General features: G+C 45.1%; 1 protein-coding gene and 1 long non-coding RNA gene across 3 annotated transcripts in view; one reads left to right on the top strand and one right to left on the bottom strand.

Annotated features, from left to right (window-relative positions):
• LOC107312849 (gamma-aminobutyric acid receptor subunit beta-4) overlaps positions 1–13,475 on the top strand; it is a 61,554-nt gene that overhangs the window by 9,417 nt on the left and 38,662 nt on the right. The window lies entirely within an intron of this gene.
• LOC107312852 overlaps positions 1,080–13,475 on the bottom strand; it is a 47,697-nt gene continuing 35,301 nt past the window's right edge. Inside the window, exon 5 of the long non-coding RNA XR_001554655.2 lies at positions 1,080–5,302. This is a non-coding gene — a long non-coding RNA (uncharacterized LOC107312852). The remainder of the gene's footprint in view (positions 5,303–13,475) is intronic.

The following is a 13,475-nucleotide window of genomic DNA, read 5'->3' as shown; positions in this document are numbered from 1 at the left end:
TCCGAATGGCCAGATTCAGTTTCCTCAGTGCTTCTGATGTGCCTTTACCCAACACGTTTGCATGCTTTGGAGCAGAGAGTTGGGTCCCAGCAGGATGGCACCCTTTTATCCACAGCCATCCTTCATTGTCCACAGGAGAGGCTGTCAGAGCTGAACACATGTTAACCTGCTACACATCACAGCTTGACTGCGGTGGCAGATATCACCCTTCCTCCCCTGTACCCATGAGGAGCAGCTCTGGGTTTGAGAACAGGGGGCTGAATAGGAGGAAAGGAGAAATTGGAAGAAAGAGAGGTATGGAAAAATTAGCAAACCCTCATGCCATCCAGGGTCAAAGCAAAGGTGGATATGCCACTAGGTCTACCAGTCGTTCCATTCTGCTTCCTAAGGAAAGGCTGTTGAGAAAAGTGTATCCTTGGTTGGTAAACTGGCTGCAGCTGCTCAGCCCCTGCTTCCTCCCCCATATATGTGACTTCTGGCTCCAGACCATGGGTCACATCCTCTCTAGGGCTAATCCAGAAAGAAGATGACAACCTCCTGCTGTTGTGTCTTACTTCATTAGCCAAAGTGGCAGGAAATGAAAGAATCCAGTCTTTCTTGGGACATATGTAGATGTTAACACCTTGCCACATGATGGGACTTCTATTTTTTTTTCACTTTGCTCTTTTTATAGGAAATACATACTGTGAAAAGGACTTTGAGGCTGTAAAGTCAAACATTTGGGACTTCAGAAAAGCCACAATCAAAGTTGCTCCCTGGCTTTGCATTTGTTCTTGTGAGGGTGCATCTGGAGTAGACCTCCAATAACTGCTTCCTCATGCACACCTTCACAGAACACCTGGGGGATGATGCTGTTACATGTGGAGGTGCTCCTTCATGTTCCCCTCACTCAAAAGGGGAGCAAGGCTGTCAGAATGACAGTGGGCATGAACATGCGAACTGGTCAAGGCAAATGATTAGGACAGATTGTGCCAGAAGGGGTTGGTGAGCTGCATATCTGGTGCAAAGCCTCGGACTAAGCATGCAAACACCAGCTTATGCTTAGGCTTTCTTGACTGCTCCATATTGAAATATGCTCCTACAGAACTAATTGCTGTCAAAAATGTAAGAAGAGTGTGAATATCCTCACACTTCCCCTCTGAGGAGTCAAAAGTAGCCTCTGCTGTGGGGTACCCAGCCAAACCACCTGATTTTACGGAATGCTTAGCAGTGCTGCATAGAGCAGGTAACATGTTCAAAGCATGGTGCCTACTGGTATCAGCCACGGCTGCAAGTATTCAGCCCCATGCCATAGTAGACAGGCAAGGTTCATGAAAACCTTTAAGATCTGGGTATAGGACTGTGATACATCCAGCACTGGAGAACAGGACACAGCGATGCAAACAGCTTTCCTTTCCAGGAGCCCTCCCCCTCACTCACTGCATGGCTATCAGATTTTCAGCAAAGCAGCCAGGGACCCCACTGACAACGCTGTCCTCCTGTATATAATCCTGCGTCATCCTTAGAGCAAATCCATCCTCTACCGAACAAGGAAGAGGAATGAACAAGAATCCTGTGGACTCTCTAATTAAGAACTGCCTGTCTAACTTCCATTCAGCAGTGGGCATGATTCCACTCATATTTCATCCATATTTTTTTGGGGGGGGTGCAGTAATATTTGAGAATTTTTAGTCCCATCCTCCAATGTGGCGTATCTTGCAAACTCCTTTTTGCATGTTGAACATATCTGTGCATCCGTCTGTGGCCCTGGAAGACCCTTCACTGATAGGAAGCTCTCGGTGGTGTGACAAAGACAGCAATGGAGATGGGTTCCCCTGACTCTCAGTGCAAAGTAATGTTGGATTTGGGTGCCTGAGCAATCTGAATGACTGCCCTAGAGAAGTGCTCGGTATCACCGAGTGTTATTTGCTGGATTCAGTATTCACTGAAAGACATAAGGGCTTACTGTCATCCATGAAACCACTATACTTTCAAAGCAACAGACGTTGATTCTTCTGTCTGTGACAAATTCCATGTAGGATTATTGCGTTCAGTTGCCCTCCTCCTTCCTTGTCCCCATTGGCTGGTGCAGTCTTTCTGTGCCACTCCATCCCACCCCTGACACAGCCGCCAGAGCTGGTGAAGGGTTCTGAGATCTCTCTGTCTCTAAAAGAAAGATGTCATCATCCTTTTTACATTAATTCCAGGAATTCTGCCTCTTCTCTCAGTCACTTCTTTTTCCCCTCTTTTATTACAGATTACAATGTATTCAAGTTACTGATTGGCATAAAAATTTCAATGGTTCTTAATTAATTAACTAATCAAAAGCAGGTTGTTGTTTGTAGCAAGTCTGGAGGATGTTTGCCATCTGACCTGGACTCATCTTCAACCTTGATTAATATCAATGTAACACCCAACCATTTCTGAGACAGTTCGTGCCTTCTAGGGAGTGTCACCACAAGCAAAATGCAAAAAGAGTGCAAAACTCATTAGTACAAGTCCTTTTGATTACTCAAAATACACAGCCCTAGAGCTGTTTATCAGGGCAGTTTACATATACGTGTTGTTCATTTCTTAAGAATTCCAGCATCCCAATGAAGCAGAAGAATGTTCTTAACCCATAGAGCACAAAACATAAAACACAGGTTGTGTGTGCACATCAGTTTTCTCACCTATGTCTGCTTCAAAAATAAATAAGCAGAAGGCTACTGAAGTGTCAGGCTGAACTGATGTAACAGTTCTTCAGCCATAGTGACAGCACTTGGTGTGGAAGACTAAGATCCATTCTTGCAGATAGCCCTTGGTGGGGTTTGTTAAGTGTCTATTTATATCTTGATATTTCCTGTGAAATATCATGCACTTGTTAAAAACATCGCTAGAAACATGGACAGGGAAAATGATGTGCTTAATGATGGCATAAAACCCATTAAAGGAATTCACATCATGTATGTGAGAAAGGGAGGAATGCTGGATGGTGGAGCCCCACAGCATGAACAGATCTGTCCAATAAACAGGTGTTCTGTTGATCCAGTGACAGATCCTGTTCCCATTAAATGGAAAGCAGCTGAGCTTGGCTCAGTCAGCCCTTCTTCCCAGGCTGTAGGAGCACCGCTATTTGCTTTGAGCTGGGTATGAATTTCAGGCAGCTTTGGAGAACACTGATCGTACAATTCCTATAGGCTATTCTTCTGATTCTGGCATTTATTCTTGGTTCTGTGTCAGAGCTAAAAACTCTTTTTCTTCTCTGATCTTCCCTCCCCCCCTTTTCTGTTCCTTTCTATTTCTTCTGCTCTTTGTAGTCCTGAAGGAATAGTGCCGTTAAGTAATTGTGCACTTAAAGATGTCTGCGCTTGTGACAGGGGTGAGCCTCAGCCAAACCTACCATGGCTTGAATTTCCTTCCCCAGACCTCAGGACCTCTTAGTTCAAGTCTGGGATGGCTCGGAGTACGGTTATGGTTGGAAAAGAGCCTCTGTAAAAATTACATCTTGTTGTTCCATATTTATTCTCCCTCAGTGGTTTCCATGTCAAATTTGCTCAGTTTACCAGTCAAAACAAGATATTTCTACCTGCCAGCTCTGCCAGCTCAGCCTGGGCTCTGGAAATCAAGCTGTGCTCTCTCTGCTCTGGACATCACAACCAGCCAAAAAGGATTCTTGAATCGGGGCTGAGCTGAATGTGATTTTGATTATGCATGAATATAATTTGTTCTCAGGTAGTATTATGGTCTCTGTGTGACAGATAGCAGCAAGGTTTCTGTGCTGTACAAACATTGACTAAAAGGTTTTCCCCACCACCTGTGGGCTGATAGGTTTCTGCTAGCCCCACTGTACATCTACAGACACCAAGAGGTGGCAGCCTCTTGGGGGTGGCACAGCAAAACCTGTGGCAGAGCAAGGCATGGAACTGGGAAGATCTGCTTCCTTCTGTTGCTCTTTGTTCACAAGAGCAGACCCAAACACTTGTAAGTGCTCTGGTCCACTGCCTGGTCATCAAATAGCCTGCAAAACCTGCAGAGGGAGCAGAGGGAGTGGGTATGTGTGCCCTTCTCTTGCTGCAGAGAAATGGAAGGGCCACAGGAAAGGATCTGACATGCAGTGGGTATTAATTTTGTTCACAAATAGTTCCCCTCCTGGTAGACAGAACAGGAGAGTATTCCCCACGGCCTTTGCAGAAAATACAAGGTTTTGAACAGTCATTGGCTGAATATTTGGAAAATGTGGTATGATCATGCCATATGCTAGAGAAATTGGGAAGGGTGTCCCAGATTTTGCACTAGTTCCAGCCTCTGCTGTTCGTGTGCTTCTGTAATAACCATCAGTGCCAGCAGGAGCAGACACCCTGCCATTCCCTGCCCATAGCAAGTATCAGTGCTCTGAGCCAGCAGGGTTATCTAGGCCTTTAAAAGCAGCAGTAGGCTTTTGTCTGTTACACAGACCAAATTCTACCAAGAATGACAACCCAGAAGTACTTCATCTTATCCAGTTCCTATGACAGTTTATCATTCAGTGCCAGTGTTTAGAATCAAGGCTCATCAGGCAGCTGGGAGGAAAGAACCCTAGATTGTCTTTTCCCCTTCTATGGGTCATAACTGCAGCAGTGCTGTGCAGCTATGAAAGGTTTCTTCATCCAGAGATCTTTCTAAACACATCTCCTTAGAGCTACCAGACATCTTCCTGATGATCTTCTTGCTCTCTTGCTCTTTTCTTACATGTTGGCTGCATTACAGATTGCCATGACAATGATGAGCTGATGGTTTGTCTAGATGGTCTTAGTGGTCTTTTCCAAACTTAATGATTCTGTGATTCAACCAGGCAACCCACCTGCAGACTTCTTTCTTTAAACAGTTTTGCATTAGTGAAACCACAGCAGAAGTCTTTTCCAGGTTTGGAGTAGTTTGTGTTTTGGGTGAAGGCAGGTCCAGCAGACACTGTGGTTCTGCACTGAGCAGCTCAGCAGGGAACACAGCTGCCAAAGCTTCAACACCAGAGGCTTCCTTCTAGGATAGGAGGCCTCCTAGTTTCTATTCTGGACCTTGCTGGTGGAACATTGTCACATGAAGAAAGAAACCTTCTCCAGATGGGGAGAGGAAGCTCCGCATGGCAAACAGGCTGTGTGTTAGGTCTGTAGGAATGCCCAGCCTGCTGGCTTCTGGGAAGGGTCCTGGGTTGGCAGGACATTTTTAGAAGAGAAGGAGAGGGTATGTGATGATCTGAGTTTTTCTTCTTATTCTCCTTTCATTTCAAAATTAGAACATTCATCAGAAGCTCTTCTACATGTTTTTTTTTCTCTGTTGCACACTTGCTCTTTGCTAGGATTTGGAACTGGAGGAAAAAAAAAACCTGATGAGTACTCAAGTTAATAATGCATGATTATTATGTTGATGAATTGATGGAGATGAATATATATGTAAAAGCTCTGCAAGATTTGCTCATCCATGAATCCTGAGTGAAAGCAATTATTTTGCTGAACAAATGGCAGTCGTATCTCTCAACAAGACGTGCTGGGGTAAGGGGTGGCCTAGGAACTTTGCTCCTGATGAATCTCCAAGGCAGTTTTGCAAAATGATAATTAGCAGAATGCTGGAAACACCAGGGCATCAGTCTTTTAAAACTGACCGACTTATAAACTTGGATCTTTTTCCTATAGCAGTATTTCAGTTCTCACTCATCAGCTATGTTATTAAGAATTTCTCTGTCTTCATGCTGGAGAAAAAGCAGAACCTGAACAAAGCATATCCAACTAATGGAGAAACCAGGAGATAAAAGCAATACAATTCCATATCTAACATTTGGAAAGAGGGAGGCTTGTTTGTGTGTGCTCTACTTCTCATGATTTCTAACTCAGGCTCAGGATTTCAATGTGAATTCTGTTGTATTTTGGGCCTGACTCACTGCTTTTTTCTCTGGCTGAAAATCATCCTGACCTCCACTGAGCATAGGCCTTGAGCACTGTGTGACCCCAGAGCTCTACCTCTGAGATTATCTACATACCCAGGAAGGTAGGGGAGAGAAGGGAGCAGGTGTGTTATACAGAGGGGTGGTGGTGGACAGTGCCTGAAGTCATCATTAGTGAAAGCCCTAATAACAGTGTATTGGGAAGGATGAGCACTGGGGCACTGAGAAAAGCTGTATCTCCAGACTTGACAAAGGTAACAAGGAAGGAATGGCCATCTCTCTCATGGGCACCCCAGCCACTGAATTTGCATCATGTTGCGGAATGAAGCACCACCGAGAAGTCACCTACCAATAGGTATGGCATTGGGCACAGCAGGGCTGTCGCTGCTGCCACTGGAGGTCTCGGCCCTGAGTTTGCTCTTTGCATAAGCCTGATGTGTCCTGACCTGGCCATTGTATTTCTTTTCTTTTTCTCCCCATGCTGTGTACATCCTATTGTATTCACCCAGAAATTAGAGACTGTGGTATCATTTAAAGACACAAGTCTATAATAATGATGAGGAAGTGTGACTAACTCATTAATGACTGAAAATAAGGAGAAAAGGAAAACACCTTCTTCTTGTTATTTTGATAAAAATGTCAAGTCCAGATATTTTGTTGTTTTTACAAATACTTCCAAGACAGAGTAATGGATTTGATATGAATGGAGAAGCTTGTGTTAACCCATTTAAATTAATTTGGTTCGGCTCATTTTCAGCTAAGGGGATTAGATGGCTCAGGATTTGGTAATGTATGAGAGCATTTTCCTGGAGAGGTCACATACTCCCATACAGCCCAGGTCGGTAGTTGTTTAGAGGATGATGTTTCCATGGGCATCACAAAAGCAACCATCTTCCATGTAGGAGACATTCATTAACAAAAGCCCAGCGCTGAAAAGGTGGATCAGGACCTTTGTGCTCTGAGAGGTCAGATGGATATGAGACAGACTAATGGGCAATGTATGAGAGGTTTCTACAGCTGCTGGTTGGTATGATTGCTAAATGGCTAAATGGCCTCAACTTTGTGCCACTATGGCAGCCTTACCCAATGGGAGGAGGTGGGGTGGGATACCCCACTTATAGCACCCCTTCCGGCTGTGGGTGGGAGGACAGTTGTTTGGTGCTGTGGTCTTCCCAGTGGTTTGCTCTATTCCTGCCTGTTAGGCTGCTGCAGGAGAGTCATGGTGTGGGGCATCCAATACTAGACTTGAAACCAGTGGATAAGCACTCTGCTCCCTCTTGTGTGGGTCAAAATACTAAATGTCTGTGAATGATGCTTTCTAAACTCTAGTCTGCAAGCGCTGGAAAGCCAAGTAACTAGTAGTGGGCTAGGAAATGGGAACCAAAGGTTTCCCAGCCTACGCTGGGGATTGGGTAGCTCTGGAAGCAGGAGGAAGATGATGGCTCTGAGAGCACAAGGGGTTCCCCAGCTTGAAGTGTAGATAGAGCAACGAGGGCCTGAGCAAAAGCAGAAAGGATGGATTCCTCCTGAGTCCTTCCCAGCTTTCCCAGGTGAATAGAGCCATGCCCAGCTGCTGTGCAGGTCTGCAGGGAGATGCACTTGCCTGCCAGCATCTTAGCAGAGGTGGGAGGGAGTTTTATCAGGTGGAGAAATGTGGAGGTGGCTAATCAGTGTGGGTCTGATGGTACTTGCTGCTGGAAGAAAAATACCCGGCTTCAGTTGATCTGCTGTCAGTCTACGACAAATACTTGTTTGGAAAGCTCGGTTGCCTTCCCACTACCACTTTTGGAGGGGTTTAAGAGCTGGAGGACTCTGGGAAATTCAGTACCTCTGCTTTTTCTAGAGCCAGCTTAGTATAACTGCAGGGAACTATAATGTTTTACAGGAGCACCCTGCTCTGCAGGAAGGATGTAAAAGAAAAATCCTTCAAACAAAGCATTTACTCTGTAGAATTGCATTCTACAGGGATCTGTCTGAGCCAGGAATCTGTCTGAATGTATGTGGCCTGGACACGGAGGATAGGTGACTGAGTTCTGCACCCTCATCTCCTGATGGCTGGATCTGTTTTCTGCACTCAGCCTAACAAAGAAACCAATGTCTGTGGCATCCCTGCAACGTAAACTTGCTGTGGTTTGGGCTGGGTGTGGGAACTGGTGTTCTTAGTCAGGTTGCTCTTTAAGAGTTTATTGCTTCAGTCCCATTAATGATCACAGAATCACAGAATCATAGGGGTTGGAAGGGACTTCCAGAGATCATCAAGTCCAACCCCCCTGACAAAGTGGGTTCCCTACACCAGGCTGCACAGGTAGGCATCCAGGTAGGTCTTGAATATCTCCAGAGAAGGAGACTCCACAACCCCCCTGTCCAATGATGTTAGGTTGTTAACTATCAGATCTAGTAAGGTGATTCAGCTGTGTAGGGCTGTAAATGAGGACAGATATATAGTTTATGATAAACCTGAAAACTTATTTTCCCTTCAGTTTTCTGTGATCTTACCAAGCACGTATCACTCAGGCAAGAGATAAGCCTGGCTTTGGAAGGCTGCCCTCCTCAGTGAGGGAGAAGTAGCTTTAAAAATGTCTCCTGAATGTTGGGCCAAGTCTCTCCCAAAACCAGATAATATTCTGAGAAGTAGGTGATTCTTCTTAATGCTGAAAGCCCTGTGTGCATGTGCAGGTGCTTTGCTGAGTCCATCAGTTGTACAAGTGTTGTAAGGTTGATGTCTACTCTCTTGTTCCATTTTTAAGCCTGTACATTGAGATCTTGTTTTTATTCAGCTTGGGAAGCTGTCTAGCAACATCCTTTAAAGTCAGCCTTGATTTAGCTTGCTCTGTAATCCTTCGATACCTCTGGGACAACCTTTACACTGTTTTTGCAGCCGGTTGATTGTTGTCTCTCACTTCCAAATTTCCATGGGATATTTGCAATATCCCACTCTAATACCTACTAATCCATTAAAAATACCCATGAGATAGATTAGGTAATCCACTGTGCCTCACAGATTGTGCTCGATTGTGCTCCTTAGCTCTCTGCTTTCCCTAGAACAGTCACAGACTGAGGGTTACATCAGCACTGGGAAAGTATTGTTCCTCCAGAAGGATCCCTCAGCTCTGGCTCACAAGCAGGCACAGCTTGTTTGAGAAAATATTCTCTCCACTCACATCTGCAGGGACAGTTTCATTTGACAACATACTGGAAATGTGGTAGCTATTATCGAGATTAACTGGTATGTCTGCAGAGAGCATCATGGGATAGTACCTGAGTGGTCAGATATGCGTACTTTGCAAGTGCTGCATCTTTTGGCTCTTTGCTAAAAGATCAGCTTCAGTGCTTACTTGGAGGCAAACCTGTCTCCTACAAAGACAAAATCCATAGGGAAGCAGCAGGCATGGATAGTTCTATATGTTTTGGACACCAGGGCTCTGACTTCCAGCTCCAAACTACCACTCTTTATTCATGTGAAGCAAGGAGATTCCATAGCACAAGTCCCACTGCCTCTCCATTTCCCAGCAGTGCAGTGAATGTAGCAGCTGTTAACCTGCCATGAGACCATCTCTCTGGGAAACTACAAAGCTGGCTAAAAGGCTGTTGTCATGGTACAGTTTTCTCCTGTACAGCCAATGGATATCAAGGAGTGACCTGCTAGGAGCAGCAGGAGAGTTTTGATATCAGCCTTTGGATGCGTGATAGCTCTGGCCGTTATGCTGGTCCTGCCAAGCTCACTGCGCAGCTATCGGATGTGGTTGGGGGGAGAGGTCAACAGTGAGTCATAGAAGTAAGAATTAAAAAAAGAGAAATGTTTGGAGGATGTTTAGTTGGTATTTAAACCTCGATTTTTTTTTTGGAAAAGTTGAAGTAGGTGCTTAAGAGACCCTGCTGATCTTGGCACTTCCAGATGTCACCACAAATCAGAGATGCTGGATGAAAGCTGCTCCCAAAACGTTTGTGCTTTCATGATATGTGATCAACTTTCCTTGCTCATCCAGCAGGATTAATGTGTAATGAATCATAGAATAGTTTGGGTTGGAAAAGACCTTTAAGATCATCTAGTTACAATCCCCAGCTATAGGCAGGGATGCCTCCCTCTAGACCAGGTTGCTCAAAACTCCATCCAGCTTGGCTTTGAGTCCTTCCAGGGAGGGGGACATCCACAGCTCTCTGGGCAACCTGTTCCAAGTGTCTCGCCACCCTCACAGTAAAAAATGTCTTCTTAATATCTCATTTAAATCCACCTTCCGCCAGTTTAAAGTGATTTTCCCTTGTCCTGCCGCTACCTGACCTTATAAAAAGTCCCTCCCCAGCTTTCCTGTAGGCTCCTTCAGGTACTGGAAGGCTGCTATAAAGTCTACCTGGAGCCTTCTCTTCTCCAGGCTGAAGAGTCCCAGCTCTCTTAGCCTGTTCTCATAAGGATCTTTCCTTATATATTTATATATACTTACATAAGGAAGTATATAAGGAAGAAGTTGTTTATAGTAAGGGTGCTGCCTGGAGAGGTAGTGGGTGCCCCATCACTGAAGACACTCAAGGTCAGGCTGGATGGGACTCTAAGCACCTGATAGAACCATAGATGTCCCTGCTCATTGCAGGGGAGTTGGACTGGATGGTCTTTAAGGGTCCTTTCCAATGATTCAGTGGTCTTCTGGATATTCTCCCATTAACTGCTATAGCAGAGCCTTGAGATTCAACAGCATGTTGTGGAGGGATAAAACAGGAATACTTTTATTCCCCTGGTGCTAATGGTAACTATGGGTGACTTCCCTGCGGTGAAAGAGAGTGTTCAGGCACTACACGTGACTCTAAATTATCTTCTGGGAAGATACTGTGGAATAGTCTTTGGGCTGAAAGCTTTTCTGGATAGGACAGAATGGGATTTCTTGGGAGCCTGCATGGCTGGACCCAGGCAGCAAGCCCTGGTCCATTCTGTGCCACTGATTACCTGCTATCTCTTCTAACTAACAGTGTCTGTCAGCCTTGTATAACCAGCTCCTCACTGCACGTAGCAGTGACGTGGGCTACGGTTTTAAGTTGTAAACATAAAGCCTGGCTGCCCTGAGGTCCAGCGCAGAGAACAAAGCAGGGGCAGTAGCTTGGCCAAGCCTTTTCCTGCAGAAAGAGCAAGTAGATACCAAACTGTTCTCCTGCATTCAGCAAAGTGGGAGTCATATTGAAGGAAAAAGTCCTGGGAGTGAAATTAATCTGTGTGCTGGTCTTGCCTTTGGCAAGCCTGAGAATATTCTAATTGGAGGTGGGAGATGGGAGGGAGGTGGGAGAAGAAGAATTATTGGAAAATGCAAGTAAGGCACTGCAGTCCCATAGCAGCATCTAACAAGGAACCCTGCTCTCTCCATGTCTGCCTCTATTGCCCTGCTTTTGCAGAAACATGCCAGCCAGTACAGGGCAACCTTGTCTGGGACTATCTGCTTCTGGGCTCTAGTGCCACTACTGTCCTCTGGTTTCTGGAAAGCATGCATGGACAGAGCAAGTTCTTTTCCACAGGGCTGCTCTCAAAGAGATCTTCCCCCCAGTTTGTATAAATAGCAGGGATTGCCCCAATCCAAGTGTAGCACCCTGCACTTGGCCTTGCTGAACCTCATTAGGTTTTCATGGCCCCACTTCTCCAGCTTGTCCAGGTCCCTCTGGAGGCTTCCCTTCCTTCCAAGGTATCAACAGCACCACTCAGCAAGGCAATCCTGGAATCTGATAATGACACAGGCACTGTGCAAGCAGGGAACACTGGGAGTCGTGCATAGAGCTGTTTTGGATGAGCCTCACTCTTGGCCAAAAGACGGTGCTAAATTATCTCTCTTCCACATATGATGCACTTGAATGTTAAGCACAGGGCTTTAGTATCTCTGAATTCCTACTAAAGTGAACAGGTCTCAGGATGGGAGCAGTGGGTTTGGAGTGGTTTCTGGGCAGCAATACACCCGAAGTGGTTTAGGAGAATGCTATACATTGAAGGTTGTTGTTTTTTCTCCCCTCCATGCTGATGACATGTCGTGTTTACTTCAGAGTCTGGCTACCATCCTTTAAAATAGAGATGTAGACAAATTGGCAAAAGGCCAGAGGAGAACAGCACTAATTGTTAGAGCTTTAGAAAACATGACCTCCAAGGAGAGGTTGGAGAACTCAGGTGCATTTAATCTAGGAAAGACAGTATTAGTGGGGGAGGGAGAAGGATGTCATGGTTTCTCAGTACATAAAAGCTGTTGTCAAAGAAGGATGATTGATTTATTCTTTCACTATCATTGGTGGGGGGGGAGGGTGGGAGATGATGAGACACAATCAACTACAGTTGCACTGCAGAGAAGGTTTTATTTGGATATTCAAGTAAAGCTTTCTCAGTGCAGTCAAATGGAGGAGATTGTCCAGGGGAGCGAGGGAATTTCTGATAGTGGTGATTTTAAAGAAAGCCTCCCCTAAAGAGGTTTTAAGTCTACTTGAGTCTGCTTCTGTGAAGGATACGGGCTGTGCAACCTCCCAAGATCCTTGTCAACCCTTTGTTCCTGTAGTTTGGGCTGGAGGGTAGACTTGAGGCTGAAGCCTGTCCCTTAGCAACTGCAAGCCTTTGCTGTGCCAGCATTGCCAGGTTCACATGCTCAGAGATGCATGAACCAGGCTTCTCAAAGCACTGGCTGTAGTTTATAAAAGTGATGTGGCTTTAGTGGACAAAAATATAAGTTCTATTTGTCTGCCCACTGTTCTTGGGTCTTTGACTGTTTCTATATTGTAATTGGAAATTTAATGGCAGAGAAATCCAAACTTGCTCTAGTTTAGCTTTCTGGGCAAGGAGTGAAGAAAGGGCAGTGTGAACCATCTTGCGTTTGGAGGCACATTACATACACTATATTTTGTGCTATAGATTTTGCTTCCTCCTGCAGCTGAGCTACAAGGCTGAAAGCTGGAAGAAATGCCTTGATCCAGGCTGCCATCACCCCTGGCTGCAGTGAAAGCAGACAGGCTTGGAAACATGATCTTTTCCTCTGCAGTTGTGCCATAGGGATGGCTTCTGTAGCAACACAATGCTGGGTTCTGGGGCTTTGAAACATTATAAAATAAAATGTGAAAGTAATAACTGGTTGCTGGGAAAATATTGCAGATTAGCACAACTTGTTCTCTACCTTGGCTGTTTTTGTATTTGACAAGTATCACTTGCAGAAAAAGGACTGATTTTATTATAACTCTTTTGTCTGCTTTCCTTCCAACTTCCCTTGAGAACACTTTTCAGAGACGTCAAACTGCTTTGAGGACAGAATGTTGGTGACTTCTCCAGTGGTGGTGAGAAATGGAGATGCGTGACAGTGCTGCTCACTGGTGGAAGTGGCAGAGTTTCTCACACTCCCTCACTTGTGAACTTGCCTACAATCCTTTCCAAGGCATAAGCATTTTCTCTATGGGGTGAAGGTCTAGTTTGCAGATAAAAGCATAAATCTTTAATATCAGGTTTTCTTTTGCATCTTTTCATATCTGCAGATGCAGAGCTCTGCCTTTTGAACAAACAGATGACGTTATCCTGTATTTTAAATACCCTACTTTTTGTTTCCCTCTTGCCTGAAGCTATTAACATTGGCAGAATTGATGTCCTTTGTTTATTCTGTGT

The sequence above is a fragment of the Coturnix japonica genome, chromosome 4 (assembly GCF_001577835.2).
Source record: "Coturnix japonica isolate 7356 chromosome 4, Coturnix japonica 2.1, whole genome shotgun sequence".
Lineage (NCBI taxonomy): Eukaryota > Metazoa > Chordata > Aves > Galliformes > Phasianidae > Coturnix > Coturnix japonica.
The sequence above is the reverse complement of the archived record's forward strand: the minus strand, read 5'-3'. Positions and strand labels throughout refer to the sequence as shown.